The sequence below is a fragment of the Lissotriton helveticus genome, chromosome 11 (genome assembly GCF_964261635.1).
Source record: "Lissotriton helveticus chromosome 11, aLisHel1.1, whole genome shotgun sequence".
In the NCBI taxonomy this organism is placed as follows: Eukaryota; Metazoa; Chordata; class Amphibia; order Caudata; family Salamandridae; genus Lissotriton; species Lissotriton helveticus.
This window is the reverse complement of record NC_136072.1, coordinates 548600423-548626700: the sequence shown is the minus strand read 5'-3', so window position 1 is coordinate 548626700 and position 26278 is coordinate 548600423.

Here is a 26278-nt window from a genome sequence, read left to right as displayed (position 1 = left end):
TCCAGATGGGAACACTTTGTGTGGGCCCCCTTGATGACCTCCAATTGGAGGGATACTCGCATGTACACAGGGTACAGGTCATACCATAGAGGCTCCGACTTATTCAGCTTAATTATCTTCATATGACTTACATATCACCAGTGCGGCTCTGGCGCCCTGGCAACGCTGGAGTGCTGGTGATGCTCAGAGCCACATGCTCATTTCTACCACTTGGTGTGTGTGTAGGAGTCTTCAATATCCTCGCCAGGGTGATCGGGAGGCCAATAGATTTCTCCCCCGAGGATCACACTGCTGGGAGTCCTGGACGGGATCAGTGACAATGTTGGGGATAGAACCTCGTGGGTATTGCCGCAGTCTTAGCTAAAAGAGATATTGCTAAATTCTGGAAATTGGTCTCTCCTCCATCCCTGAATGCTTGGTAGAAGTCAATGGACTGGTGTGCTACACAGGACAAATTTGTCTATATCTTCCGGGGGTGTCCAAACAAACATGACAAGATATGGCAGGGGTGGATACCTTACCATGGGCTATCTTAAATTGTAGCCGCCTTGTAATGCTTTGTAGTGTGCAAGTCCAAGACCATTAGTGTATAGTTATGTAACACTGTGGTCATTTGCTCAAAATATTAAAATCCAGTATATCAAAAAAACAATAGTGTAGATGTCAATGCATAGTACCACATACAGTTGCGCTTCTTAATACTTGTTTTAAAAACTGTATTGCTAGGGTTGAGGTTCCAGAGGTCCCTTGCTGATAATTACTTTAAACATTAGGACTGCTACAAACAATTTGCCCCTCGATGCAACTGCCCGCGCTCTCGTGATGCAGCTGAGAAATGAGCTTGTGGCACCAACCGTACCTTGAAGGCCCCCCTCACCGGGGCTCTCCTGGTGCCACTCACTGCACCCCAAAAGAAAAAGAATGCTTATTTATAGCCCCACTCACCGGGGCTTCAACTTAGGGACAGACACCGGTTACTTTATGGAGGCAGTCACCGTGGGAGCCCGCGAGACTCCGGTCGGGCCCCTCCTCCCGCTGCTTCTCCTCGGCTGTGGGCAGTGGTGGTGAGCCTCCCCCAGGCTCCGTCTCTCCTCGTGAAGGCCTGTGGGGCTTCCCTCACTTCTACGGTCAGGCTTGGCAGCACGTGGGGCTCTCTTCCAGCTCACGGGAGCCCTGCCTCTCATCAGGCGCTGTGTTGCCTGACTTCCTCCAGCACAGCCCTTCCCTCCTGGCCACGCCCCGGGTCAGACACTACTCGCCTGGCTTCCAGGTCGCGCTGGCGGCTGCTCTCTTGTGTAAGGCACCGATGCGGGGTGGGCTCTCGCTCGGTTTTTCAGCATATATGCAGGTTGGGCTCCTGCCATTTGACACCAAATGCGGGGTGGGCACCCGCTCCAAAGGCACTGATGCGGGTTGGGCTCCCGCCTCCTCTCCAGCATAAATCAGCGGGTAGGCTCCCGCAAAGAGCAGCATAAACGCGAGGTAGGTTCCGCTCTCCCCACAGCAGCACGCTGCAAGGCACCAGCTCCTCTTCTCTTTGGCAATCAAAAGATAGCTTTCATGAGGCGCTAAGATTCCTTCAAAGTTACAGGGGCAGAGCTGGGCCCAGGCAGGCCAGTGCACAGGGCCCTCCAGCAGGAAGGCAGTCCCTTCGTGGCGGTTCCTCATGGGGCACAGCAGCAGTAAGCCCCAACGTCACAGGGAAGCACAGGAACAGCACATACATGGGGTCACAGCCCCAATATTTATATCCCAAATTCCTTTGTCTGCACTGGCACAGGGCTTGAGGGAACCCGTCCTAACTGGTTCTGGGGAGTGTGGAGCACTTTGTTTACAGGGCTCCTCTTCCTTTGTCAGGTTGAAGCTCTGATCATTAACAACAACAAGAGAGAGAGGGCTTTAGGACACTCCCATACCCCAAATCCATTATTACGAACAACAAAGGAGTGACTTCTCTGGAGACTAAACTAGTCACCAACCGAGAGGCAAAAAGTGAAAAATAATAAAATGAGTGATAGTGAATGTGCAAAAAAGTGAAAACAAAATTGTTTGTTTTTAAAACCCTCACTCACCCGTCTAGTGGGTGACATGCTTCATCATTGGGTTTGTGTTCACCAGGCGGGCAGAATGCCTGCTTGGTGTGCTACGACACCTGCAATTGCAGTGGAGCTGGTTTGAAGTGACCAGTGAAAAGGCTGTGATATGGGTGCAGATTAAAAAAATGCTGATTCTGGCCGGAATTAAACTTTAATAGAGGTCAGAAAATAGCACACATTAAAAGCACAAGTGGACTAGAATGACTTTAAATTTGAGTCAAAAGAGTCCCATATGTATCTCATGGGGTCGACATGTTTCTGCTCATATTATTACCAACTTGGTTGAGCTTTCCTCAGGACCGAGATTTTTGATAAGTGCAGACACTGGGCGGTATGCGCACCCTAAGGCGCACCCTAACCTCAGTGTTTTTGGACAAAAAGATGTGGTTCAAAAACTCACGATTTTTGAATCGGATCAACCTGCTAATCGCAGGTGTCAATAACCTGTGGATGAGATAAACAAAGGAAACAGTTGTACAAACAAGAATCGTAAGACAATTCATGCAATCACTTGAATCCTAAGAAGATTATTCATGTTCATATTCATCACATAGTGTTAACCACATCACTAATATTATATTCTCAAGGGTCCCCATACAGACACTTAGCTATTAGTCTGGTCTGTATGTTAAAACTAGAAACCCTTGTGATGGAATATTTACATATCGCGCATGCAATGTGGTTAGTTACCAGAGGAAAAAGAGAGTTTTAATTATGGCCCTTCTGCCCAATTCGCTCTTTTCCTGTTTGCCCATCATGGGCTATGTGGCGTCTGTAAATTTAGTACGACTAGCCACATTATGAAAGTTTATCACATAAGTCAAAATTTTTATGTGCAGTTAAACGTTAAAATCATTAGAGAGACGGAAAACATCTCTACAACACTACAACTGCAGTTGGAATTGTAAATTAAAAAACACCCTAATGGAGATAAAGGCACAAACAAATCCAAAAAATAAATGAGTTATTACGTGAGAGCGGAATTTCCCTCACTTCCTGGGATCGGTGGCAGGGGTTATTTCACACCGGAGGTTTCTATCGAGAGATAAAAAGGAGAGGAACGCCGTTAAAAGCCGCCACCCCGCTCAGAAGGTTGAAGAGCCTGAGTGGCATACCTCGGCCCGCGTTACTCGCTTACCTCACTCTCGATGACTCCCCACGGATAAACCTAGTCGAATACACGTCCACCGCCCGAATGTTAGTCGGTCTTCCGTGTTCAGCAATAGATAAGCACGGCATCGGTTTGGTAACGTAATCCTGATTGGTCGATCTTACGCAGACCTGGGGTCACGTGGAATTGAAACGCTGCGTAGTATATACGTCGCGTTTCACTCATTATCGGTTCTTTTGCAATTAAAGGGCCCGTTCTCTCAGAAAGAAAACCTCTTTTCTCTGAAACTTTATTATACATCGTTAGAAGCACTTTGTCCATTTAACACATAGAGAATATGTAAACCCTTGAAAGGATTTAGATATGTCTTCAATTATGCGAATTAGGTCAGGGCAAGGTTGCATACCTGACACAGTTGTATTTTATACTGAAGGAACAGCAGACCAATTATCTACCCCAAATCGGATATTACAAAGATTCAGTAGAATACTCAACGATGCATTACAGATCCCCACGGGATGTTATCATTCAATCCCCGTAGGTGAGTTGATAAGCGGTAGACCCAACGTTGTTCTTTTTCGAATAATAAATCATGTGTTCCCCCACTTGTGTGTACCTGTTCCACTACTGTCCACTTCATATCATTTGGAGTGTGTTTCGCTTGTATAAAGTGTGCAGTGAGTTTAGTGGTATTTTTGTTACACCTAATATTGCTGCGGTGTTCGCATATTCTCAGCTTAATGCGTCTTGTAGTCATTCCTATGTAACGTAGTCCACAGGGACAGGTAATCAGATAGACTACGTTACAGGAATTGCAATTTGTATGTTGTCTCAAGTGCCAGCATTTGTTTGGTTCCAAAGACAGAGTTTTGGCCGAGCAAGTGAGGTGACAAACACTACATCCACCACACGGGTGGTGGCCTACTACAGGTGGAAGACCCCAGGCGTTCAGTACAGTGTTCTCTGTCTGTTCTGTTGCCTTGGTCGGACGTGTGTGAACTAGTGAGTCACGTAAACTTCTCGCTCTCCGATATGAGAAGAGTGGTTTTTCCCAATCATGATTATTACTGGTCAGAATCTGCCAATGCTTATTAATGCAGCGACTCACTGTGTTGGAAAGTGAGTTATAGGTGGTTACACACGTAAGAGGAATCTCTTTTGTCAGGTCTTTAGAGTTCTCTTCTATCAGAGCTTCCCTCTGCTGATTTTTAGCTCGTTTACAGCTTTTTTTCAGTATTTTGTCTGGATAGCCTCGTCTTTTTAATTTACCAGACAGCTCATTAGCTTCAATTCTGAAATCTTTCATTTCACTACAGTTACGTCTCAAGCGCAAATACTGTCCGAAAGGTAAATTCTCCCTGAGCGGATGAGGGTGAAAACTTGTGAAATGTAAAAGATTGTTTTTGGAGGTTGGTTTCTGATAATTCTTAGTCTGTAGATGGTTATCTACTCTGGTGATGGTGATATCCAGGAAGACCATCTCTTTTTGGTCATAATTGTGGGTGAATTTTAAGTGTGTATTGCACGTATTGATCCAAAGGAGGAAGTCTTTTAAGTGTAGTTCTGTTCCTGTCCAGACTGTCCTTGCGCCCCGGTTCTGGAACTCCCTCCCTCTTTCTATGCGTTCTATACCCATCTTCTCGCACTTCCGTAAAGCGCTAAAAACATTCCTGTTTGCCCAGGCCTACCCCTGCTAACTCCTCGGCCCTGTCTGTTCTGTTCATTAGAGCTCTCAGCGCCAGGAAGCCGTTTGGCCACCGTGCGCTCTATAAATATTTTCATTCATTCATTCATTCATTCATTCATTCATTCATTCATTCATTCTTAGGATTCAAGTGATTGCATGAATTGTCTTACGATTCTTGTTTGTACAACTGTTTCCTTTGTTTATCTCATCCACAGGTTATGGACACCTGCGATTAGCAGGTTGATCCGATTCAAAAATCGTGAGTTTTTGAACCACATCTTTTTGTCCAAAAACACTGAGGTTAGGGTGCGCCTTAGGGTGCGCATACCGCCCAGTGTCTGCACTTATCAAAAATCTCGGTCCTGAGGAAAGCTCAACCAAGTTGGTAATAATATGAGCAGAAACATGTCGACCCCATGAGATACATATGGGACTCTTTTGACTCAAATTTAAAGTCATTCTAGTCCACTTGTGCTTTTAATGTGTGCTATTTTCTGACCTCTATTAAAGTTTAATTCCGGCCAGAATCAGCATTTTTTTAATCTGCACCCATATCACAGCCTTTTCACTGGTCACTTCAAACCAGCTCCACTGCAATTGCAGGTGTCGTAGCACACCAAGCAGGCATTCTGCCCGCCTGGTGAACACAAACCCAATGATGAAGCATGTCACCCACTAGACGGGTGAGTGAGGGTTTTAACCTCTTGAATGCTATGGGGATTTTTCCCCTGTGCTGGAAACCCATGAACCCCATTATTCATGACGAGCTGGGCTCGTCATCAGCGTAGCAGGAGGCTACTGCATGACGAGCCCAGCTCGTCATGAGCGTGGAAGGGGTTAAAAACAAACAATTTTGTTTTCACTTTTTTGCACATTCACTATCACTCATTTTATTATTTTTCACTTTTTGCCTCTCGGTTGGTGACTAGTTTAGTCTCCAGAGAAGTCACTCCTTTGTTGTTCGTAATAATTGATTTGGCGTATGGGAGTGTCCTAAAGCCCTCTCTCTCTTGTTGTTGTTAATTATCTTCTGCAGCGCGCAGCTGCGAGAGAAATCCGTTTATCACTAATTATTAACCTGTGTGCAGTACAACACCCCCATAATGGAAGATTTAGGCCTATCATATTCCAAAGAAGAAGTGGACGCCTTAATGGCTGATCCTTCACTTTTTGCTGATCCTTTAGTAGCACAAACCATATCCCAGACCACCGAATGGGACAAGCTGACCGAACTAAAGAGAAACCGCATTCGAACAATTCTACACGGCACAATACTCAAAGAGTATCTGCTCAATAACGCGGCATCTAAGGGTTTACTTGTAACTAATGCCCCACGAATCTTCTTAGAAGATGCCCAGTTCCGAAAAGAATGGGCCCAAATCGCATGGCGATGTACACGTGATTGGGCGATATTAATAATGAAAACATCAATAAGACTTTCAGAGGTATTTATAATTGAAATCCAACAAACAGAAACACACTTTAGAACCACACTAACTGGGTACAAGAAAAAATTAGAGGAATTGAACAAAGAAGTTACTGAATATAAAGAAAATCTGGCGCAATCTAAAACTCAAAAATTACAAAAGGACCTGAAATGTTGGTCCTATGACAAAACATATCCCTATTCTAAAGCTGACTATACACCACCAAGTCGCAACAAAGACGATATGGACACGTCAGGAGATAATGATTCCAACAGCAGTGGGTCTAGCAATGGCAGTCAATATAACAGACAGAGGGGGAGAGGTAGGTTTAGAAGGGCACAGGCACCTCAACCATGGTACCCCTTTCCACAACAAGGGGTCTATCCCCAGCCTTTTCAACAACCCCCCTTTCCGCCCATGATGGGATGGAATCCACCCAACATGTTATATCCCCAGTACCAACAACAAAACATGTACCAACAGCCTTTTTTAGAACGGGGCAAAAGGAACAGAGGCAGAAGGAGAGGCAACAATCAAGTTCATTGGGCCCCAAACGAAGCAGTGGGAGACAATACCCGCAGCAAAACAACGGAACCACGTGCGGGACCAAGCAACCTGAGAGCCTAATAACAAATCTATCAGGAGTGGAACTCAATCCTGATGAAATCACGGTATTGGAAAAGGATCTTGGATTTATTCCAATGGCACGACTAGACCGCTTTAAATGACACTGTGAGCTGTCTGAATTTTTTAGAAAATTACGCCTAAAAAACTTCTTTGGGGGGCGTGGCCAAGATGGCGGTGTGAGCGGACGCTTCCTCCCGTAGCTCCCCCGTCCCGGCTCGGCTCGAGCCCCGGTTCCTGCGCTTCTCTCCCCCCGCGGCTGCTTTGCGGGCGAGGGGACTGTGCCGGAGTTCCTGGGGCACATTTTGAAGCCACTTTGACTCCTGTCGCCCCGGAGGAAGTGCCCTAAAGTTTGCTCGCAGATCGCTCCACGGAGAAGGGCTTGGGCCGCGAAGAGGAGCCTGGGGGCGGAGCGTGTTGCGGCGCTGTCCGGGCGCCTCGGCTGGGCCGAGTGCGGAGTGCTGGTGCTCCCGAGGGACCGGACCCGAAGTGCTTTGGTGAGTGCGGGACCCTCCGGCCGGAGCCTACGTGACCGGAATCGCCGATGGGCGGCAGACCCTGGACCCTCGCTGGTGCTCTGATTCTTCGCCGCTGGTGCCGGTGAGCGAAGCGACGTTGATCCCGGACCTGGAGGCGGGGGACGGAGGCGTTTCAGCGGCGGCCGATCTGGGCGCGCCCGCCGGTGCGACTGTGGGGCACCTGCTCTGTACTTTCCTGGCCCATTGCAGCCCGGCGGTCTACGGCGGTCTTGTCGGCCTGGGCCGCCCTCCCGGGTCCCGCTCTCCCGCCATCCTGTCACCGAGGAGCTGGAACTGGCGACCCACCCGGCGCCCTTGCTGACCGAGTGCCTCCTTTCGCCCTGGCTTCCGCTCCGACTTCCCTGAGAGTGACCTACTAAGGGGCCCTGACTTTGGCCCTGCTTACCGCTCTGGTCGGTGCGGTGATCGTCTCGCCCTGGACTGTGCCACCATTTTGTCATCTGTGACGCATCACCCTTGTCCCTGGCGGGGCCTTCACATTTGGTGCCCACGAGCGACTAGACGCATCTGCAGCGGCCAGCCCTGAGCTTCGCCCATTGAGGAGGCCGGGATGTCTGGGAGAGGGGGCGCAAAAAAGGGGGACCGCACCCTGCCAGACATGCTCAGCAGGGCCCAGCAGCAGCGGGACAGGACGCAACCATCCCCGGGGCCCTCTCGGGCCTCGGCAGACGCCACTGGAGGCGAGCCCCCGGTCACGAGGTCCTTCATGGAGGGCCTATTCAGCTCCCTCAGGGAGGACTTCCAGACGCTCAAGAGCGAGGTAGCCAGCGAGGTCCGAGAGGTGCGCAGAGAGGTCGAGGGCCTTGGCGAGCGTGTTGACACGGTGGAAACGGCAGCCCAGCGCCGCGATGAGGAGATAGTCCATCTCCAGCAGGATGTTCTCCGCCTACGGGAGCAATGCGTCGAGCTCCAGGCCCACTCTGAGGACCTTGAGAACAGGTCCAGGCGGAACAATATCCGGGTGCGGGGTGTTTCATCCACAGATGAGGGATCGGACCTGGTGGCCTATCTGCAGGACCTGTTCCGGGAGATTTTAGGAGAGGACACGGACTTTCCGATTCGCATAGACAGAGCGCACAGAGTGGGCCGCCAGCGCCAGTCATCGGCACCCCCCCCTGATATTCTGGCGTTCCTGCCGGACTTCCCTTTGAAGGAGCGCATTATGACAGAAGCCCGCAGGAAGCAGCCTTTAACCTTCAGAGAGCGGCCCGTGGCGCTCTACCAGGACCTGTCCGCCATTACGCTGCAGAAGCGTAGGTCCTTCCGGATCGCTACAGACTTTCTGCGGGAACATGAGACGCCCTACTCTTGGGGTCACCCCTTCCGTCTAATCTTCCGATGGAATGGAGTGTTACACCAGCTGCGCTCCCTCCAAGACATCTGCGGGGTGTTGGGACTCACGGCCACGGAGGAGGACGGAGCAACGCCCGCATGGAGACGTTCCGAGAGACGGGGCCGGCGAAGATCGAGGAGACGACAATCGCCGGCGACTGCGAGTCGCCCTGATTCCCCTACCGTCAGAGCGGAGATGGCGGAGGCCCTGAGGGCGGCGGCCGGGACCTCGCCTGAATCCAGCGGTGTGGCCATGACGGCCTAACTTCACTCCGGGGGGAGAGATTCTTAGCCTCTACGATGCTGGGTTGGGACTGGGGGGCTGGGGGGGGGTTAGTCGGAGGTGAGTGGCTGAACGTCCACTTGATTGATTTCTGCAGACTTGCCCGTTCGGGCCGGACTGAGACAATGGGATGTTTTTCTTTGTTTCTGTTTTTGGCTAGTTGCCGTGGGTTGGTTCAGGGAGGGTTTAGGAGTTGGTTTGTTGTTGGTGGGGTCCCGTCCGATGCTGCCCGTGAACGCGCGAGGCCGGTTCTGGCCTTCCCTGCACCCCTGCCCCGCGCGCCCCCTCCACTGTTCCTTCGCTTGCTGCATAGCGCTTCGATCCCCTGGGAGCGATGCCGTCTTTGAAGGTGGTGACCCTTAATGTTAAGGGTCTGAACAACCCTGTGAAGCGTAGGGCGATCCTTTCCCTGCTGGAGGGGACGAAGGCGGACATTTGCCTTTTGCAGGAAACCCATTTACTTTCCAATGATTGTCATAGGTTGCGCTCTGCCAAGTTCCCCACCCAATTCTTCTCTTCGGCGGCGACCAAGACTGCGGGTGTTGCCATTCTTTTAGCCAGCTCCTTCAGGGGCGAGGTGTTGTATAAATATGCCGAGCAGAAGGGGAGGCTCCTAGTGTATCGCATGCGGCTTGGGGGTATCACCTTCACGGTTGGCTCCGTTTACAGCCCGAATGACCACCAGGATCGTTTCCTGGCATCAGTGTTGGTGGACGTCACTGCCTCGCCCGATCGCCATGTTGTCCTGGGGGGAGACCTAAATATGGTCTTCGACTCAGCTTTGGATAGGTCTGCCCAACGCTTCCCGCAGACGGGGGAGCTTTCTCGAGCGGTGCGAGACCAGATTGCTGAGATGGATCTGCATGACCTCTGGCGCACTATGCACCCCACCGATAGGGACTATTCATACTTCTCCCATGCGCACCGCACTTATTCGCGGTTGGACTACCTCTTGGTGAGCGGACCGCTTCGCTCGGCCGCCACGGCGGCAGACATCGGGGTCCTGTCCCTGTCCGATCATGCGCCGGTTTCGGGAGTCTTTGCTTGGCCGGCAGCCCCCCCCTCTAGAGGGATGTGGCGGCTTCGGGATACGCTTCTACATAGGAAGTCGGTGGTGACGCGAGTGGAGGAGGTCATTCAGGAGTACCTGGTCCACAATAGCAACTCCGACACGTCTCTTGCGACGCAGTGGGCAGCCTTGAAGGCGGTCCTCAGGGGGGAATTTATTTCCATTTCCTCGGCGGAGAACAGAGAGCGGCAATGTAAGAGGGACGAACTGACGGCGCAAGTCAGGGAACTTGAGCAGGTTCACCGCCGCACGGGAGCTCCTCGGGTCTGGAGGCAGCTGAAAGCGGCGAGGAAACTCCTCTCTGCGCTAGATCTAGATCGGGCGGAATACGCAGCGTTGCGTCTGAAGCATGCCTTTTATACGGGCGGAGACAGATGCGGTAAGCTCCTGGCCCATCGGCTCAGGGCTGCGCGGCAACGCAATGTGGTGAAGGAGTTAGTGGGCGCGGATGGGGTCCCGGTTTCCGGTGACGCGGATGTGGCGGATTCTTTCCGTAGCTTTTACGAGGCGCTATACGCCGCGGAGCCCTCCCCGCCGGGAGAAGCTGAGGCCTATCTGGAGTCTGTGACCCTCCCGTCTCTGGAGCCCGCCCAGGCGGACCATCTGGAGAGGGACATCCATGTGGTGGAAGTCATCTCCGCTATCGCGCGATTGAAGCACGGTAAGGCCCCGGGCCCGGATGGCTACACGGCCTTGTTCTACAAGACCTTCTGCTCCACTCTGGCGCCTATACTGGCTCGCTTGTTCAACTCCTTCTCTGTGCCGGGGGCCATCCCGCCGGACCTTCTTTCCGCGACGGTGTCGGTTATTCCGAAACCCGGGAAGGACCGGACCCTGTGCGGTTCATATCGGCCTATTTCGCTTTTGAATGTGGACCTTAAGCTCTACACGGGGATCCTGGCGGCCAGACTTGGCCTGCACCTACCGGGCCTGGTGGAGGTGGACCAGGCTGGTTTTGTGCCCGGTAGGCAGACAGTCGACAACACCATGAGGGTGACGCACGTGTTAGAGAAGGCCTCACGCATCCCGGGGGAACGGATGTTGCTGTCGGTCGATGCGGAGAAGGCCTTTGATAGGGTTCATTGGCCGTATCTTGAGCTGGTTCTCAGGAAACTGGGGATCGGCGAGAAGTTCCGCTCTATGGTCTTCAATTGTTATAGGAGACCGTCAGCATCGGTGCGGGTCAACGGACACAGCTCTAGTAGTTTTGTCATTGAGCGTGGTACGAGACAGGGATGCCCCCTCTCGCCGCTTTTGTTCGCCCTCTATATGGAGCCGTTCGCCCAGAGGATTCGCGACAATCCGGACGCTATTGGGGTTGAGATGGGTCGGTATACCCATACTGTTAGCCTATATGCGGATGATGTCCTGCTGACCCTGGATGACCCCAGGCGGTCACTCCCTGCCTGCGTTCGCGAACTGAACGCCTTTGCACGCGTGGCCGGCTTTAAAATGAACATGTCTAAATCGGCCGCTCTGGATGTGTCGCTCTCCGCGGACACCAGGCGAGACCTCCAGCGTCTTTTCCCTATGCAGTGGTCCTCTTCCACGGTGCCGTACCTGGGGATCCTGCTTGCACCTTCGCTGCCCGAGATGGTCAAGGCCAACTATTCTTCCCTTAGCAAGAAGATTAAAGAGGAACTCGGCCGATGGAGCAAGGGCCTGCTCTCGTGGCTGGGCCGTATCGCGGCGGTGAAGATGACGGTGCTGCCCCAGATTTTGTATCTTTTTCGCGCTTTACCTCTCCAGCCCCCTGTGGGTTGGATACAGGAAGCGCAAGCTGACATCTCCCGTTTCGTGTGGCAGGGCCGCAAGCCTCGGATGAAGAGGGTTCTCTCCACGCTTGCACCGGAGGCGGGGGGTCTCGGTGTTCCGGACCTCCGGAAGTATTTTCAAGCGGCGCAACTCCGGTATTTGGTGGAATGGAGCAGATGGGAATCGGACAAGCACTGGCTTTTTCAAGATCAGGCGGTTGCAGGTCGCACCCTTCAAGAGGTTCCATTCCTGCGGCGCGCACACCGCCCGGCTAATCTCTACGCCTCCTTTGTCACCCGGGTTCCGCTACGGGTGTGGGATGCGGTTTGTGAACTCCGCGAGCTCACTACTTTCCCATCACCGTTCACGCCCATAGTTGGTAACCCAGACTTTACTCCGGGCCTGGCCCCAGGAGCTTTTTCTCACTGGGTGCGGGCGGGCTGCAGGGCGCTCTTTCAGATTTACGGGCCGGAGGGCGTGCTGCCTTTCCAACAACTCCGACAGGACTTTGGTCTGACGGAGGTGGACAGACTGCGTTATATGCAGGTCCGTCACTGGGCTCTCCAACCCCAAGTGCGTGACGTCGCAGCCCGCCAAATCACACCTTACGAGCGGTGGCTGGTGACTCGGACCTCGGATGCCAAGCTTATCACTGATCTATACAAATTTCTCCAACCCCCGCCGTTTCATTACCACAACCCGGGGAGAGAGCGCTGGCACAGAGAATTGGGCAGAACCCTGAGCCACAAGGAGTGGGACGGGATCGCATATCGGGCGAGGCACTCTGCGTACCACACTGGGCTGACGGAGACTTTTACCAAGGTGTCCACCTACTGGTATTACACCCCGGAGAGGCTCTACGAGATGCACAAACTCACCGACAAGGGTTGCTGGCGAGGCTGCGGACAAGAGGGTACTCTATCGCACATTCTCTGGGGGTGCCCGATACTATTTGCTTATTGGAAGGAGGTCTTAGATGAGGTGGACAGGCACTTCGAGGTTGAACTCCCGCGCCTCCCGGCGTATGTCCTGCTAGGCCTCCCCAACGACTTGATGTACCCGCTGAAGTCCCGCAGGGGTAGGCAGATTGCTATTGCGCTAGGCTCAGCGGTTCAAAATATCCTTGTGCACTGGCGCACCCCCACTGCCCCCTCTATCACTGGCTGGTTACACAGACTCTGGCAGGTACTGGGTATGGAGAAGATGTCGCTCACGGTGGCTGGTAATGTTGACCAGTTCGAGGAGCTCTGGCACCCTTTCTTGGCACTGTTGTCCACGGAATTTCGGGAGATCACATGTCCGAGGTACCTGCGCCTTCTTAGGCTGACGCCGCCGGCGGCTCCAGCGGATTGAGAGGGATGGGATCGGGGGGACTGGGGGCTGGGGGTGGGTGGCTGGGGACAATGTTTCTATAACGGGCTATTGGACGGGGATGTTGGGGTATTGTTTTCTTCTTTTTCTTTTTTTCTGGGGATGGGGGGCTTGGAGGGACTGTGTTGTTTATGCTGTGTTGCGGGTCGCTACTCATGCTTAGCTTTGATTGGGAGGTTGGGGACTATTGGAGGGTTATTCGCACGGCTTTCTTGCCTTACAGCATTTGCCTTTTTCCCCCTCCGGGACTGCCGACCTCCCCGCCTTCCACCAGAATCGCTGCAACATGTCTCCTTATGTACTGTATGTAAACTTGACCTCCTAATTCCCTTCCCCCGTGTTTTTATGTCTTAATAAAATGCTTTAAACCTAAAAAACTTCTTTGAAAATAAAACAACAGAAGAATCACAACCACTTGAGAATGACACAGGGTTCCGAGTGAAGTCAACATTTAATCCTCCCCACACACTGTACCACCGGAACTACTAGCTTTTGAACAAGCAGTATTTAACGAAGTTGAACTGTTACAAGAACCGGACCTTTTTAAGAACATGAAGTACAGTGAGTATCAGGCATTACAATCTTTACAACAAAATCCCAACATTGTCATCAAACCAGCTGACAAGGGGGGAGGGATTGTAATCCTAGATGTCATTGCCTATGACACTGAATGTAAACGTCTTCTCAGTGACAGAACAAATTACATACCTTTGGATAGTGATCCCACAGAGGCATTACGGGATGAAATAGTCGAACTAGTAGCTACGGCTGAACATAGGACCTATATTTCTAAACATGAGGCTGATTTCCTCACAAAATCTGAAGGGAAAATCCCTTATTTTTACATTCTTCCCAAAACTCATAAAAATAAGTCACCTCCACCAGGACGCCCCATTGTGTCTGGGATAGGTTCCTTATTGGAACCATTATCCCAATATTGTGATTTTTTCTTAAAACCTCTTATCCAACAAACCAGTACTTAATTAAAAGACACCAAAAGTCTACTGGCAATGCTCAACGAATTGATCTTACCAGATGGCCCCCTTTTTCTGGTTTCTCTAGATATAGAGAGTCTTTATACCTGCATCCCGCAGGATGATACCATCAGGGTCATCACTGACACACTAAACAGTGGCGAGTGGACCTATAAAACTCCACCTTCATTTGTTGTGGATTGTGCCACTTTGGCTTTGAAAAGAAACTTCTTCCAATACCAAAATGAAATATTTCTTCAAGCTACGGGTACATCAATGGGCAGCACGTTCGCGCCGAGCGTGGCGGGCCTTTATGTCTATGATTTTGAAAGAAGAAACATCCTTCATACTTCAAACCCGTACACATCCAATGTGGCGTTTTGGCGACGCTACATTGATGATGTGTTACTAATCTGGACAGGAACAGAACTACACTTAAAAGACTTCCTCCTTTGGATCAATACGTGCAATACACACTTAAAATTCACCAACAATTATGACCAAAAAGAGATGGTCTTCCTGGATATCACCATCACCAGAGTAGATAACCATCTACAGACTAAGAATTATCAGAAACCAACCTCCAAAAACAATCTTTTACATTTCACAACTTTTCACCCTCGTCCGCTCAGGGAGAATTTACCTTTCGGACAGTATTTGCGCTTGAGACGCAACTGTAGTGAAATGAAAGATTTCAGAATTCAAGCTAATGAGCTGTCTGGTAAATTAAAAAGACGAGGCTATCCAGACAAAATACTGAAAAAAAGCTGTAAACGAGCTAAAAATCAGCAGAGGGAAGCTCTGATAGAAGAGAACTCTAAAGACCTGACAAAAGAGATTCCTCTTACGTGTGTAACCACCTATAACTCACTTTCCAACACAGTGAGTCGCTGCATTAATAAGCATTGGCAGATTCTGACCAGTAATAATCATGATTGGGAAAAACCACTCTTCTCATATCAGAGAGCGAGAAGTTTACGTGACTCACTGGTTCACACACGTCCGACCAAGGCAACAGAACAGACAGAGAACACTGTACTGAACGCCTGGGGTCTTCCACCTGTAGTAGGCCACCATCCGTGTGGTGGATGTAGTGTTTGTCACCTCACTTGCTCGGCCAAAACTCTGTCTTTGGAACCAAACAAATGCTGGCACTTGAGACAACATACAAATTGCAATTCCTGTAACGTAGTCTATCTGATTACCTGTCCCTGTGGACTACGTTACATAGGAATGACTACAAGACGCATTAAGCTGAGAATATGCGAACACCGCAGCAATATTAGGTGTAACAAAAATACCACTAAACTCACTGCACACTTTATACAAGCGAAACACACTCCAAATGATATGAAGTGGACAGTAGTGGAACAGGTACACACAAGTGGGGGAACACATGATTTATTATTCGAAAAAGAACAATGTTGGGTCTACCGCTTATCAACTCACCTACGGGGATTGAATGATAACATCCCGTGGGGATCTGTAATGCATCGTTGAGTATTCTACTGAATCTTTGTAATATCCGATTTGGGGTAGATAATTGGTCTGCTGTTCCTTCAGTATAAAATACAACTGTGTCAGGTATGCAACCTTGCCCTGACCTAATTCGCATAATTGAAGACATATCTAAATCCTTTCAAGGGTTTACATATTCTCTATGTGTTAAATGAACAAAGTGCTTCTAACGATGTATAATAACGTTTCAGAGAAAAGAGGTTTTCTTTCTGAGAGAACGGGCCCTTTAATTGCAAAAGAACCGATGAGTGAAACGCGACGTATATACTACGCAGCGTTTCAATTCCACGTGACCCCAGGTCTGCGTAAGATCGACCAATCAGGATTACGTTACCAAACCGATGCCGTGCTTATCTATTGCTGAACACGGAAGACCGACTAACATTCGGGCGGTGGACGTGTATTCGACTAGGTTTATCCGTGGGGAGTCATCGAGAGTGAGGTAAGCGAGTAACGCGGGCCGAGGTATGCCACTCAGGCTCTTCAACCTTCTGAGCGGGGTGGCGGCTTTTAACGGCGTTCCTCTCCTTTTTACCTCTTGATAGAAACCTCCGGTGTGAAATAACCCCTGCCACCGATCCCAGGAAGTGAGGGAAATTCCGCTCTCACGTAATAACTCATTTATTTTTTGGATTTGTTTGTGCCTTTATCTCCATTAGGGTTTTTTTTAATTTACAATTCCAACTGCTGTTGTAGTGTTGTAGAGATGTTTTCCGTCTCTCTAATGATTTTAACGTTTAACTGCACACTAAAATTTTGACTTATGTGATAAACTTTCATAATGTGGCTAGTCGTACTAAATTTACAGACGCCACATAGCCCATGATGGGCAAACAGGAAAAGAGCGAATTGGGCAGAAGGGCCATAATTAAAACTCTCTTTTTCCTCTGGTAACTAACCACATTGCATGCGCGATATGTAAATATTCCATCACAAGGGTTTCTAGTTTTAACATACAGACCAGACTAATAGCTAAGTGTCTGTATGGGGACCCTTGAGAATATAATATTAGTGATGTGGTTAACACTATGTGATGAATATGAACATGAATAATCTTCTTAGGATTCAAGTGATTGCATGAATTGTCTTACGATTCTTGTTTGTACAACTGTTTCCTTTGTTTATCTCATCCACAGGTTATGGACACCTGCGATTAGCAGGTTGATCCGATTCAAAAATCGTGAGTTTTTGAACCACATCTTTTTGTCCAAAAACACTGAGGTTACGGTGCGCCTTAGGGTGCGCATACCGCCCAGTGTCTGCACTTATCAAAAATCTCGGTCCTGAGGAAAGCTCAACCAAGTTGGTAATAATATGAGCAGAAACATGTCGACCCCATGAGATGCATATGGGACTCTTTTGACTCAAATTCAAAGTCATTCTAGTCCACTTGTGCTTTTAATGTGTGCTATTTTCTGACCTCTATTAAAGTTTAATTCCGGCCAGAATCAGCATTTTTTTAATCTGCACCCATATCACAGCCTTTTCACTGGTCACTTCAAACCAGCTCCACTGCAATTGCAGGTGTCGTAGCACACCAAGCAGGCATTCTGCCCGCCTGGTGAACACAAACCCAATGATGAAGCATGTCACCCACTAGACGGGTGAGTGAGGGTTTTAAAAACAAACAATTTTGTTTTCACTTTTTTGCACTGAAGCTCTGATCAGACACACCACAGGGGGGCAGAGCCAGCATTCACATAGGCAGGCACAGACCTATTCAGAGTCAGGGGACTACTCCACCCACTACTCCAAATGCAGATGCCCTATTCAGCCTAGCGCTGACTCACCCTGCCGCTTTTGGAGCCACACACACCTCACCTGCCCCTGCCACTTAAAAACCAGACATGCAATACATCTCAGGCAGGCAGACACATAACACAGAAATGACAACTTCTAAAAGTGGCATTTGTAAAATAGTTATAATAAATCTGCGCACACCATTGCGCAGCATTTATTATTACCGTTCCAAATATACCAAACTTGACCGTGCTGCTCCTCTCATATCAGGAATTACCACTGAAACACTTATCAGGGAATCCCCAATGGATTCCTATGGGAGGGCAGCCCCATAGCAGTGTGAAAACAAAATAGCTGTTTGTCACTACCCGGATATGTCACACGCTACGGTACATTTCCTGCCTTTTACCTACAATGCACCCTGCCCATAGGGCTAGCTAGGGCCTACCTTAGGGGTGACTGACATGCAGTAAAAGGGGGATCACAGACATGGCACACACGTTAGGTGCCACGTCACAGTGGCAGTAACACTGCACACACAAGCCCTGCAATGGCAGAGGCCTGAGATAGGTTTGCAAGGCTACTTTGGTGGGAGGCGCAATCAGCGCTTCAAGCCCACCAGTAGCATTTAATTTACCAGCCCCAGGTACATAAGATACCACTTTACAAGGGACTGACAGGTAAATTAAATTTGCCAAACAGGTGTAGACCAATCTTACCATGTTTACCACAGAGAGCACACACACTTTACACTGGACAGCAGTGCTAAAGTGCCCAGAATCCTAGAACCACCAACACCAAGTCAGAAAAAAGGCTACGAGAAATGCAAAAAGTTCAGGGATGACCCTGCAAAAAGGACCAAGTCCAACACTGACCATAACTGTGACTCAAGGGAACTAGCTCCGGCCTGCCTTAGATTGTGGCACATTTTAAATAAGCACCTGCGCTTAGCATTTCATAATTTAGAAGGCCCAGTTCTAATCGGATCTGTGCAGCGGATGCAGATTTTGTCAGCTGAAAGACCCTTTTATAAATCTTAGTCACATGTTGGTTTAGTGTTGGACTGAGTTTGCCCAAGGAAATTTCTAAGCCATACGACAAAGTGGGGCCTATTTTGGCTCTCATGACGTCCAACATTGGGATTAAACTCGGACCCGTCAATTTTTTTGAGCACCCGGCGGCGGTCGAGGCCCCAGAGCCCTGTGCGCTCTCTCTACCACGAACATTGCCGAGAAGACGTCGTCCCCCAGCAGCTTGACAAGCAATTTCTCAATAAACTGTTCCATATTGCCTGTGGCCGTCGATACAGGAAGGCCTACGATTCGCAGGTTGCAGCGTCGGGAACGCGCTTCTATGTCTTTCGTCTTCTCCTGCAAGATAAGTATGACCTTTCCCAGTTGCTTATGGTCAGCGTCCAATGTGGTGTGAGCCTCTTCAACCTCCGTTAGGTGCCTCTCAGACATGTCCAGGCGTTCAGCGTGTTTATCTAGGCGTTCCACCATTCTATCCATCCTATATGATAAAGCGTCCATTTTAGTACCCAAGGTGGTGATGCCGCTCTGAAGTGAGTGTTCCATGGACTTTGGGATGGATCGTATATCTTCTACGGTGACATCCTGCGGTGGCGCCAGCACCCCTACCTGGAGCAGGGTCCTGCTATTTGGATCGCTTTTGGTCAATGGCAAACTTAGACCGAGTCTTGTCCCCCTTACCCATTTTCGCTTTGGGCGCCTGCTCTGAACAGACAGGGCACAATCACTCCCATTCCCCAGTCAATTGTAAGGCAGGAGCCGCCCCAAAGCAGGCAGTACTAACCCGCTGGTATAGCCTCTCATGTCTTGCAGCCACCTTCCACCTGCAATTCGTCTCGCTACCCCCACAGAGTCCAGTGCTTCCACTATCGTGCGGCTACCAATAATGCCCGCCTTCCTCGAGCAGTGGGCTGAGTGATAATCCAGGCCTACAGTCCAAAAACACTGTTTAGATGCAGCTGGTCCACCGTCCGTCACACTCGACCACTGCTGCCACCTCACAAGAGTGAATGGCAGTGTCTTAAACAAGGATAACTGCTCAGGCCTCCTCCTGCACAGCCCAATCTCAAAGCAGGTTCAGGAGCGCTAATTGAACAACGCACAACGAATGTCCAGCCACACGGGGGGGTCAGGCCACAGGTAAGTCTCAGCTCGCCTCCTCACACTTCACCATTTGCAGGCCACAGTTTACCCAGATATGGCCTGTATTACATGGATGCCAGCCGTGAGGTTTGTAAATAGGCCCCAGCTCCTCCGCACAGCCATGAACAGACTCTCGGGGGGTGGGGGCACAGGTGTCCGGCTCACACGATCACCCCTTGTGCCACAAGGCCGCACCCAGCCAATATCGCCAGGGGCCCGGCGCCGCGCCGCCAGGGTCTCACCGCTGCCTTCCGCGGTAGCTGCTCCTTCAATTATCCGCCAGCGGCCCCCCACTGCTGCTGTAACCGTCTTGTGCTCTCTGTCCCTCTCTGCAGCTGCAATCGTAGCTCCCGCCAGGAATGCTCCGCCCGAGACCCTCCCCCGCGGGACCAAGGGCTCCGGCACGCCGCACGTCCCGTGACGCAACCCAGCCACAGAGATCACTACACGCCGGGGATCAGCGGCCCAGCGCCGGGGGACGTCCTGTCTCTTGTTCTCGCTCCGCCGGCCGATTTTGAAAAGGGGTGATCCTCTCCTTCGCCTCCGGACCCCTTTAGACGCTGTGGGGGCAGGTTAGAATACAGCAACCCTGCCTTAGCTGTAGGATAATGGTCGGATTTTGGGATGACTCCACGGAGCTCCGGGCTCAAGCAGCCATCACGCTCCCGAGCTAGCTCCACCCCAGGGCTTGCGGCTTTCTCAGTTAGACAGTTCAAGTCCACACAGCCAATGATGGTGTCTTCATAGAAGCATGTCAGGGCCCGCAGTTTGTCATTAGTAACACCTCCCATCTATATGATATTAGTGCCCTTGTCCATAAGGCAAGAAAAACCTCCTGTATGCCAGGCCAGCAGCACTTGCACGCATAACACACATACACTCATTCTCTCAAACACATATTCTCACTATATCTATTGCACTCTTTCCTACATTTGTACTTTGTCACACTCACAAACAGACACACAGACACTACCACTTTAATTAGTCAGTCTGCTTTTATTGTGTTAGAAAAGCATGCACTGCTGCTTCTGCTATACCTGGCTTGCCTTTAGTGAAGCTTAATAAAAACATATTCTATATACACTTTTCAAAAATAATAAAATGTATTGCCTTGTCAATGTTTGTTACAAGTATGATGTGAATGAAAAGTGCACTTCCTTAAAATAGATGTACGCAGCTTATATTTGGTTTCACAAGTGGATCAAGCAGTTGCAGTATTGAAAATTAACTAATCCAGGTTTTAACATGAAATATCACAGCTTCCACTGATCTTATAAAATTCTTAACTCTTTGGCAATCATGGATTTTATCCATTAACACTATGCATTTTGGTTTTTTTGAGGTTCAACTTACAATTAAAAAAAACTACATATCTCGGAATGCACCATTGTGGTGAATGGAAAGCCAGGAATAACTGAAGGTGTCACACAATCCTCCATCCAGTACCATACCACAAAGCCTCAGCCCTATTCTCACTCCTTCTGCCATCCCACATTCTCAGTCTACTCTCTCCTCTTGCATCAGCCCCGTAGTTGCAGATGGAATTAAGTTGGTATCTAGTACTATGGAAAGAGCAGGTATTCTGTGGGCGCCTTTGTAGAAATATGTGTATATTTTTTTAGGGTTGTGTGATTTTTAAATGTGCAGAGTAAGAGGTGTGCCCATGTAAGTGCTAGGTGATGGTGAATAGTGTAAGTGAGTGCAGACTGAGTGGTGCAAATGTAGGGTGAAAAATATGCTGATGTGAGTGTTAGGTGAGCTGCAAGAATAGAATGTGAGAGGAGGGCCCATGTGAGTGTCAAGTGAGAGGAGTGCATGCAGAGTAAGGGGAGTGAGTGCAGGGTGGTGTGAGCAGAGTAAATGCAGAGTAAGAGGTATACCTGTGTGTGGTGCAGGGTGAGCGGCGAGAGTGAAGGGTGATCTATGAGAGTGACTGGTGAGTGTATGGTGAGACGAGTCAGTGTCTCTATTGTCGGAATCCGAAGATAGTGTAGCTATTGATAGTTTGAGAACGCCCAGCGGGGATGATGGAAGCAGCTATTTTCCCCAACTCCCCTAACACTCAACACAGGGCGCAAAGGTAAGACCTTACTGCCCTATGAGCAGTGTATAGGGGAAAAAGGAATGGGATAAAACAACAAACTGCGCTGGGTGGAGGAGGCGTCGCTCAGAACTTCCAGGCTCAGTACTGTTGAGACTCACCCTGTATGCAAGAGAAGAGAGAGAAAGGAGAGCATAAACACGCACCCAAACCTTCCCCTATATAATGCCCTCTAAACTAATATCAGATTTACTCACAACTCACATCGCCCACCATCCACCAGGGCAGCCAGTAAAACACAAAGTCACATATCCTGCAGGTGGCCGCAAGCACTGGAGGAACAGCAGAAAGGTGCTGTTAAAAAGTCAAAATCAAAAGAAGTAGGCATAAATGGTAATCCAGAGAAAGCTAGCAAGTAACATAAGATGTGCGTAAATGCAAAAAATAAATGAGCCCAGGCACAGGCGCCCCTGACCACTTATCTGGCAGTTGTTAATGAGCACCGTGATCCTACATGGGTTGAAACTCGATGTGGCCGGTTACTTGGAAAGAAGCAGATCCCTCCGTTGCTGCAGGTACAATAGTAAAGAACTTGCTCCTTATTCAGTCAGAGGAGCGGAGATTGTGAAATAACATAATGTCTCAGGAAGCAAAATCTTCCCGCTTGAATCCGAATGTATGACGTTACAACGAATTCCGTTGCAACGCATGCCTTTACCACGCATGCGTTACAACGGAATTCGTTTTACACGCATAACCTTTACCTCGAATGCTTGCGTGGTGACGTCATACGTCGTTAAGAGAAAGCGGAAGTTTATTTTCCGATTTCTCTTAAACGACGCTGATTAAATACATAACCCGACGTGACTTCAGGTGAGATTTTTTTGGAGGGTGGGGGAAACCCCCCCAAGCCCCCCTTTTTTTACTTTTTACCTTTACCACATATGCCTTTACTACAAAACTCGTAGTAAAGGTATGCGTGGTAAAGGCTTTCGTGGTAACCACGCATGCGTGGTACTGCATGCGTGGTTAAGGATTTTGTGGAAACGGCTTCGTTGTAGAGGCCGTTTCCCCTTGAATCCAAGCACCAGTACGGCCATGCTCTTTCCTAGAAGCCTCCGGGGAGAAAAGGGAAAGTCACTCGAGAAGTCGGAGTTAGGAAACAAGGCGAGAGCCGGAAAACAAGCAGAAAGTTCCCCTCTGCGGGAACGCAAGAACCAGGAATCGGTGGACTGCAGGTCGAATAACGCAAAGCAGGAGCGACAAGCACGGAGCAGCGGAGTGAATCAGGCTAAGTGCCGCCTACTCGCAGCAGCTGACTTCTATTGTCTCTTCCTGTACCTGCCCCCATGGATGGTGGGGAATGTAGTCCCCCCAGCATTCGTTTCCCAGTCTTTCCACGAAACCAGGAGCAAAGATTCTTGTGCCTGCGCCTGACTCACTGCATACCTGCAGACGATGTGATGACAGTACTGCCCAGCAAAGGACGCCGACCCGGCGGCCTGCCCAGTTTCGACGGGTAACAAGCATAAAAGCTCCGCAACAGGCGAGGATAGGTAAGATTACGGACAGGCTCCCAAGAACGCTCCTCCGGCCCATAGCCTTCCCAGTTGATCAGGTAGAGAACCCGCCCCCTCACCAACTTGGAGTCCAAAATGCTCCATACCTCATACTCATCAGAACCATCCACCTCGACAGGGAGTGGTCTGATGGGCAAACGGATCTGAGGCAAACAGGGTCGAAGAAGAGAGACGTGGAAGACAGGGTGAATCCGCCAAGAAGACGGCAGATGCAAGCGTATCACCACATGGTTAATGATTTTACTGATGGAATAGGGCACTACGTATTTGGGCTTGAGCTTACTGAACCCCTTCAGTTGAAGATGTTTGGTTGCCAACCCCACCTTCTCCCCCACAGGATACACAGGTTCCTTGGTGCTTCTCCGGTCAGCGTAACGTTTGTCATTAGACTGAGCCTTGGAAAGATGAGCCTTAGCGTCTCGGTGCATTGCATGTAGATGTGCAAAATGTTCGCGCACCGAAGGAAGATTCGAGGTGATGGGCTATTCGATAGGTAGCACATTTGGATGACACCCATTCAGACAATAGAAAGGGGAACAACCCAGCGAGGAATGTTCGGCGTTCTTGTATGCAAACTCTGCCATCCAGAGTAAGGAGCTCCATTCATCATCATGCTGGAGTGTGAAGCATCACAGATATTTTTTAAGGGTTTGATTTAACCTCTTCGTTTTGCCATCGGCTTGAGGATGGAAGCTGGTAGAAAGCCGTGAATCGATCTTCATTGCTGTGCACAAGGCTTTACAAAAACGTCAAGTAAATTGTTATTCCCGGTCAGTGAAGCAGAGCAGGTATCTCATGAAGAAGGACCACGTTCTGAAGGAAAGTGGCTGCCAGTTCTGAGGAAGTGGGTACTTTCTTCAGAGGAATGAAGGGACCCATTTTGGTCAGATGGTCCACAACCACCAAAATCACTGTGTACCCCCCGCTGGAAGGAATCTCTACTATTAAATCCATTGAGACCGTGTGCCAAGGAGAAGGGGGAACAGGAAGAGGCTGGGGAAATCCAGCTGGTTTACTCTGACTGGGTTTCCCTTGGGTGCATACAGCACAGTTCTTAACGTACTGCTTAACATCTTGTTGGAGTTTCGGCCACCAGAAATGACGAGTAGTCAGTGCAATGGTTTTTTGGGCACCCACATGTCCCCCTGTGGTAGAATCGTGTGTCCAGGCCAATGCCTGCTTCTGAAAGCCTTCAGTGGGAAGAAAAAGAGCATTAGAACAATACAGCAAGTCCTTCTTTTTTGACTGAAGTTCTGGCTCTGCAAGGATCCATGTGTCCTGATGTACTATCTCCACTTGTGCTTTGACGTCTTCCAGGAAGGTGGCAGAGGTGATAACAGCTTGCTCCGAACTGGGGAATTCCGCATCTTGAAGATAACTGGTGGTTCTATGTCTTCTTTTTCGGATGGCTGATGAACTCTGGAGAGGGCTTCTGCCTTCCCGTTTAGCGGGCCTGGCCGATACTTAATAATAAAGTCATAATCTGAGAAGAAGAGAGTCCATCTCAGTGGCCTTGGAGTAAGAGCTCTTGCGGTTTTCGGAAATAACAGATTCCTATGATCCTTATCGATTTAGATGGTGTGAGTGGCTCCTAGCAGATAATGCCTCCATTCCTCAAAGGCTCTTTTGATCACCAGAAGCTCTTTGTCGGTCATGCTATCATTGCATTCAGTGGGTGTTCGTTTTTTCGAGTAGTACGCCACCGGATGGAACTGTCCAGTATCAGGGTGCCATTGTGAGAGTACTCTCCCTAATGCCGAATGAGAGGCATCAGTCTCTAAGATGAAGGGTCTTTACACTCTCGGATGTCGCAGGATGGGTGCCTGTGTGAATCTTGTCTCAAGTTCCTGAAAGGTGGATTCCGCGTCTGTTCCCCAAAGGAACCATGCTCCCTTTTTCAGGAGCCTAGTGATGGGTTGTACTAGGTGTGAGGAGTCCTTGATGAACCTACGATAGACGTTTGAGAACCCCAGGAAACTCTGTAACCCTTTCACAGTCTGGGGAGTCTTCCACTCAGTAATGGCCCTCACTTCTTGTCATTCATCCTCAACCCTTTCTCATTGATGATATAACCTAGGAATTCAATCCCTGGTACATGGAACAGGCATTTCTCCAATTTGGCATAGAGGGAATACTTCTGTAGGCGGTCTAGCACTGTTCTAACATGGCCGACATGGTCCTCAATATTGGTGGAGTAGATAAGAATATTGTCAAATTAAACGATACAAAAGACCTCAAGATACCCTCACAACACCTCATCCATAAAATACTGGAAAGCGTCGGGGCGTTACACAGCCCAAAAGGCATCACTTGATATTCATAAAGTCCGAATTTGGTCCAGAAGACCATCTTCCTTTCATCTCCTTGTCTGACTCTTACCAGGTGATATATGCTCCACGAGGTCCAATTTGTTAAATATCAGTTCCCCCTTCAGTAGATCCAGCAAGACGGGTATGAGGGGTAGTGGGTAGCGTTTTTTAACCGTAACCCGGTTGATGGGCCGGTAATTAATACAGGTCCTGAGGTCCCCCTTCTTCTTTGGAATAAAGAAGAGGGGCAAGGAGGCAGGTGAGGAGGAAGGTCGACTAAACCCCGTTTGGAGATTCTCCTCTATGTATGCCTACAGGTGTTGTGTTTTAGGCTCCGTGAGGGCATACACTTAACTGCAAGGAATTTTGGCTCTAGGGAACAGGTCTATCCTATAATCATAATCCCGATGAGGGGGTAACTGACTTGCTTGTTGTCTGTCGAACACTGTCTGATATTGTTCATACTCCGACGGGACTGATACAACAGAAGAAATCAAAGGCATTCTGCATCCGGCTGCCAAATAGCTTGATTGTGTAGCTTGGACCTTTTGTAAGCAGTTTTCTTTATTCATACAATGACCCCAGCAGAACGTAGAGTTCATAGTCACTAAATGAGCAGACCATTGCTCATAGGGATCATGCAAAGTC